The sequence below is a fragment of the Misgurnus anguillicaudatus genome, chromosome 21 (genome assembly GCF_027580225.2).
Source record: "Misgurnus anguillicaudatus chromosome 21, ASM2758022v2, whole genome shotgun sequence".
In the NCBI taxonomy this organism is placed as follows: domain Eukaryota; kingdom Metazoa; phylum Chordata; class Actinopteri; order Cypriniformes; family Cobitidae; genus Misgurnus; species Misgurnus anguillicaudatus.
This window is the reverse complement of record NC_073357.2, coordinates 27,948,422-27,955,153: the sequence shown is the minus strand read 5'-3', so window position 1 is coordinate 27,955,153 and position 6,732 is coordinate 27,948,422.

Below are 6,732 nucleotides of genomic sequence, written 5' to 3'. Positions count from 1 at the left end.
AAAGGCCAGATCGTGTGTGTTTGTGTCCACCAGGACAAAACAGTTTGACAGATACCGTGACTCACATGCCGAGCCACACTTCATCCATCGGTTAACAATAAAGAGCAGAAGAGCGCGTAAGCTCACATCAAACTCTCAGTGACCTCGATGTGCCATTTAGCGTGGGTTTCTTTTAGGCTGGAGATCAAACGTGGGTTTAGAAGCAGCACAAGATGGGCGTAGCGATATGTCAATGCTCATTGTGTCACTTGCACAAACTTTATTTAATAGGGACGGCAAGAGCATGTCGCTGTGATGTGTTAATTGGATTCTGGACCATAGACAGTTGTGTTACTTATCATGCAATTTGTCAGTTTGTCACTTTAGACTCTGCAACTCTGAAACAGACACAACCCACTGCGCAAAGTGATGTCGGAATGACGTCTTTTTCATATAATTTTTGGACGCCCAAATCTGGTCCATAAAAGGGGTTGCTTTGTAACACCAGGCGACATCTTTTTTTCGACGTCTTCTGGACTTCAGTCATTTCCTGCCAGCTGTGAGATTTGAACTACCAATCTCTGGGGTTACAAGCAAGTCTTGCTAACCACTCGGCCACACGGCCATATCTTAACATTGTATATAAGGCACACTTATTGCATTCATAGCAAACTCTATGAGAATAGGTGAGAATATTTTCATGTTAAATTGTTAGTATGGTCATATACTTTTAAAATTACGAACTACACATGTAATTACAGATTTTTAATTGTACATTTAGATGAATTTGTATATAATTCAAGAAAGCAGAAAAACAGTACTGTATAAATAATATAGACTATTCGTAAGTATTAATCATGTTGGTACAATAATGCTGATATTTGTAAATAAACACATTTTTATAGGCCTAATCATGTAATATAGACATAGGCCTGTCATAGACGTCCAAATGACGTCCAAAGAATTACCCAATTCAAACGTCAAATGTTGCCCATAAATATGACGTCCAAATGACGTCCAAAAAATTACCCAGTACAAACATCAAATGTTGCCCGTAAATATGACGTCCAAGTAGGGTCATGGTTGGACGTCCAAATAGTGGACCTAGTTTGGACGTCGAATAGATGTCCAGAATTGGTCATGGACCAACGGACCCAATATAGACATGATCTGCACATCTATCCGACGTCCTGTGTTTAGTGGGAATATTCAAAACATTCTGGTCCTTCGAGCTTATATCTACAGTACAGGTAAAAAGTAGACGGTTTGACGGAAACCACGCACACATTGTATTACACCAAATACACAAAGTAATGTGCTTTTTAGCCACAAAATATGGGCCTTTTAAAGTTATTGACTGTGTCTGATTCTTGAACATTGTTTGGTAAATCATTCCAGAGCTTAGGGGCTAAGAAAAGGATCTACCACCTTAAAGAACACTTTTGATATTCTAGTGACCACAATTTTGTGACCGCAGTGTACGGATGAATTGTATTCTGATAGTAATTCTCAAAGATACAAAGGTGCTAGGCCATTTAAGGCTTTACAGGTGACATGGAGAAACATGGATGGCTTAAGAAAAGTGACATGAAATTGGCATAAATTTAAAGTTCTCTGAACTGGTAGATGCTGACTGACAGTATTGTTTGAGTCTTTATGCGACAGGTCTTTGTTGTGTTTTTGACATCTGTGTTTTGTCTTTGACAGTGAAGGAATGTGTGTACACTATGTGCCCTCAAGTAAGAAATTCAGCAATATCATCTTAAATTTATTTTTCAGTGGTTGCTTTTTTCTTTTCTGTGGTGACTAAGTATGAAGGAGAAATGAAAGATTGATTTCAGTGTAATTTGAGACTGAAAAGTAAATCAGCATTTTCCATGGTTTAAAGCTCCTCCAGCTTGGACCAAACATCGCCAACATTTGACCACAGATTTTGTCTTAAGTGGTTATTGACAAACTTAATGCTAAATTCTTGAAATAAAAAAGACAAACATACAGTGGAAAGTAAGTAGATATGAGTTGGCATGTCCTGGAAAGAGCTTGTGTTTACTCTATGGGAACACTCGGGGTCCTACAATGACACAGCAAACTAAACACATGATGACGTAACAACCCAAACAGCCTTTTTTCACTGTATCCATTTACACTTTAAGAAAGTAATAACATTTCTTTGGCATACTGCTCTAAATGTACCCCCTAATATTGACTGAAATTGTAGTATGTATTTATACTTGACTGTTTTCAATGTTGTGTTTCTTTTACATAATTTTGCATGAAATAGTATCTTAGAAAAAAGATCTAAACCTAAAACCTAAGTAGAATTATGTGAGAATTTAAAAAAAAACTGTGCTCTTACTGTAGGTGGTCTTTATGTAACTAGCTACTCATTTCATTTTTGTACCAAGTGTTTGTATTTCTAAATTCCGTTTGGAAGCTATGGATGTTCAAAAACTTACCAAGATCATTTAAGATGTTGGAGGTTTATGATGTTTTAATGATCATTTTCTCATCTTATGTTTTCTGTACAGAAAAATTCACCCAGACCTGCAATGGTTTAAACACTTTTCAATCTCCACCTGAATGTTTTGGGGAGAATTGTACCCTAATGCTGCGTTTACACCAGCTGCGGTAGAGGCGTCAAGCGAGGGTGATTTCAATGTTAAGTCAATGTACATTCGGCGCGGATGAGGCGTTTGGCGCGGCGCGGTAGATGCAATTCCGCCTCATTCGCGCATCTAGTTCGTGGTACGCGCAAATGGCGCTTTTTGTGCATTTTGCGTTTGACGTGAGCTTGCGGCTGACGCCCGAGTTGAAAAATTTGAACTTTGACGGATTTTCGCGTGCGTTAACCAATCAGGAGCCTGCTTGCTGCTGTGGCGGCAGCCCCGCCCGAAGTCATTCACCCGGAGCTATACGACACAAGTTCTTAGAGACAGGAATAAAAAGGACCTCGCTTGGAAGAGTGTCTGTGAGGACATTGGGCAACGAGGTAAGTTGTAAATACCGTTTCACTTTTGAGTCACGTGACGTTTATCGACCCACGCCGTTTATTTTCCCCCTATAGCAAGGTGACCAAATACAACCCGGTCACTCTCTCAATAAATGCACAATCAACATCAGCCATCTTGCAAACAGACAAACGCATAGCACTTGCCCCTCCCACAAGAGGCGGATTTTGCCTCTGACACGCGTCAAATGCTTGCTTTTTCCACGCTCTAGACGCGCTAATGCATTCAAACAGTTCAAGCAGCAAACTAGGCGCCGTAGACGCGATTTTGACGCCTCAGGCGCGGTTGGTGTAAACGCAGCATTAGTCTTTGACTATAACCGTCACCCTGCTTTTACCTGAATAGGAAAATGTGCTTATGGGAAAGACTTGCGTGTTATTTTATTCTGGAGTATCTAAGCACAGTCAGACCAGAGTTTATTTTAGTCTCCAGGTTGACCCTGCTGTGTCAATGAATCATGCTGTGAATTTCCAATCATTATTCTCAAAAACTATACCAGATTGGACAGACGCATAGATGGCCATTCACTTGAACGTCTGGACATGGTGTGAACTGCACTCCGGGTCTGTTTTGAACGAAAGGTCATTGTTCATAAACATCTCAGAATACATTCATACACAGGCGTGTGTATATTCTCTGTTTCTAGTTTCTGCCAGCCAGACCCAGAGCATAATGGAGGCATTGTGAAATCAGAATGAAAATCAAAAGGTAAATGTTAACATGGTATAAAAAAATTAAAATAAACAAAATAGCATACTTTTTAGAATGCCATACTTAATATGATGTAAGATGGATCTAGACAACGGCCACAATTTTACGGAAAACCTAGCCATGAGAAAATGCTTTATTCCTCTAATACATTCAACTCACAGGGTTGGCTAAGAAGAAAACATGTGGTTGAAGGGATGGAGGCGGTTTAATTTAGTGGCTTAGTCAGCACCTTTAATCCTACTAGTGTAACCTTTTTGCTGTCCTCAATTAAAGTCTGATTTGCCAAACCGCCCCTATTCAGCTGTGTGGAAGTCCCGAAGCTCTTCATCTGAACCAAATCAGGTGCTCTAACCAGTCAGCACATGGTCACACAGAATAGTGTCTCTTCTAAAGACAGATTGTTCTCCTCCATTGGAAATATATTTATCTTATTCCAACCTAATGCCTGCGCGGGTTTTGGTTTGCTGTAGTTCCATGTCCAAACATGGACCAAACAAGTCCTTTCAACACTCCATCCCAGTTTCTTAGCTGAGGGTTTTAAACCCAAATCAGCTTGTAGCAATTACTCGCAAATTGAAACCGCGCGTCCCCACGGTTTTGTAACGAAACATGTTGCTCCCACTTTTAGTGTACTTCATTGGCAAGCCAGGGGTTGTTCCCATCACAAGTCTGATGCTAAACAACCGCAAAAAATGCAAGGGCATGAATTTTTTGGAGAAAGTGGGAATACAGAGAAACCTTTATGAAAATCAATCATTTCAAAGGTTAACTTTACTATGGTGGTTGTCCTGCCGTGTGTAGTTAGCAAAATAACAAATAATACTCCTCAATCTGCTCAGCGTCTGTGTCAATCCTGGACATGTGCCTGTCAGAGTCTTTGTTTTCCCCAATGTAGTTCCATCTGCTTATTGAAACACTTTAAACTGTTTGCATGTCTTTGGATCCCTGCATTTACTCAACAAGATCTTTGTGTGCTTCATCCATGAAAACTGGTAAACATCAGACCAGAGATGAAAACCTTTGAACTCTCATCAAGAATGTTGCGGAGAATAGGATTTACTTGCTCAGAGGGGTCCCTGCAGTGATCATGGATGTCTCATTGAGAACAATGAAGAAGAACAAGTATCCTTCAGCCCTCCGAATATCTGTTCACAGTCGAACTCTTTGTCATTGCAGTTGGAATTTAAACTTCTTGGGATCTTCCATGCGTTGGAAGGGGGTAATGAGGGCTGAAAACTAAAAGAAATCTATTGTTCTAAATTAAACCTGTTAAGAAGACTGAAAAGAAGAATTGAAATCAGATATCTTTGGAAAAGAAAAAAGTCGAAAGATGAATATAAAGGTAATCAAAGCATGTCCCCTAACCAGGTCATATTACACAATGCTTGGTTAGGCAGTTGTTCAAGGCCCACTAAAACCAGTTACCAGAACATAAATGCTCACAAAATCACTATTCATTCAAAATGAATGGGGTGTCTCATGGGGTGTTTCTTATCATCTCAATCATTAAGCTGATTTTCAATATTGATTAAGTTATTGGATTTATCTTAAGTATCCATTAGTGATCTCATGAGAAACCAGATAAGGATGACATAAGCTTTCCTGTGGATCTCCATTAGGATATTCAGTTTTCACGTCCATGGATCAATATCTTAAAATATTAATTAAGTTCTCTTCAGAAGATACATGAAATACAACAAATGGAATTTGTGAATGAAAATATGGTTTTAAGTTTATAGTCAAATGTTTTTCCGTAGTAGGGCATCCTTGTATCCTTACTGATTTATTTGATCTAACAGCATGCAGTAATTATTGATAAACAAGCAAGCCCAAAAAGCAAAGATGTAAATATGGTAAGAATGGTTGTTTGTTGTCTATTGTGTGCTAAACCAGCTCTTTGATGTAAATGTGCTCACATCTGTTGTCTGTTGGGGAGAGCTATTGTTTGTTGAATCATTATCTGCACTATGTACTGTATATTTGTGTATGTACTGCAGAGTATTAGTGGAACATCACCTGTGGTTGCCAGATGATGATAAAAAAATATAAAACAGTTGTTTAGTTTAAAAACTAATTTGAAAACACATCGAGGGGTGGATTCACAAAACATTCTTGAGAAATAAATTCTTCTTAACTGCCATATTTTTCCTAAAATTAAATTTGAGAAAAGGTTACAAATATTTTGTATTCCCCAAAATATTCTTTTTTATTTTATTTCAAGAATTTAAGTTATTTGATTGTTTTGAATGTGACACACATTGTGAAGTCTGAAACTGCAATTTTGACTGTTTACTTCTCAAAGATTAGTTATTAGTTATATAATAAAGATTAGTAATAAGCAATCTAATTCTGAAGTAATGATCAAGTCTATCTGCAGGTAACACCTTATTTTATAGCGTTTTTGTTAAATATGTTACATCTACACACTTTAAATTCTGCTGGGTTATCTTTATCCCAATAGTGAATAAATATTGGACAGAACACATGTTGGGTAATAAATAAACCTATGCTGGTTTCAATGCAATGTTTGGGTTTTTTGGGTTTCAATGGTTGGGTTAACAACAACCCAGCTTACTGTTGGTTTATTTATAACCCAAAATGTATTCTGTCTAATTGTTAGCATTGGCAACCTTAATTCTGATTCTAATACTAGAATAGGTACATATTGTTAATCATTAATACTTAGCACTTAAATGTATAATTACACTAACAGTGACACCATAACATAAAGTGTAACCTAACTGCCTTACTTCAGTAATACATTTTAATACACAAATACAAATTAAAATGATTACAAATCATTTAACTTTCTCCCATTAAATTTGTTGTAAAATTACCAAATTATTTCTTCTATAGTATGTGCCATGTTAAAATCGCATGCAGGGTGCATTGGATGGTTAATAAAAGATTAATGGATAGGTAAGTTTACTGTTACCTCATGAACAGGCTAGAATAATCAATGTCAAAGCTAGTCACTGTATTCTTGAGGGAAAAATTATGATGTTCTCAAGTAATGTTTTAAAGAAATGTTCAA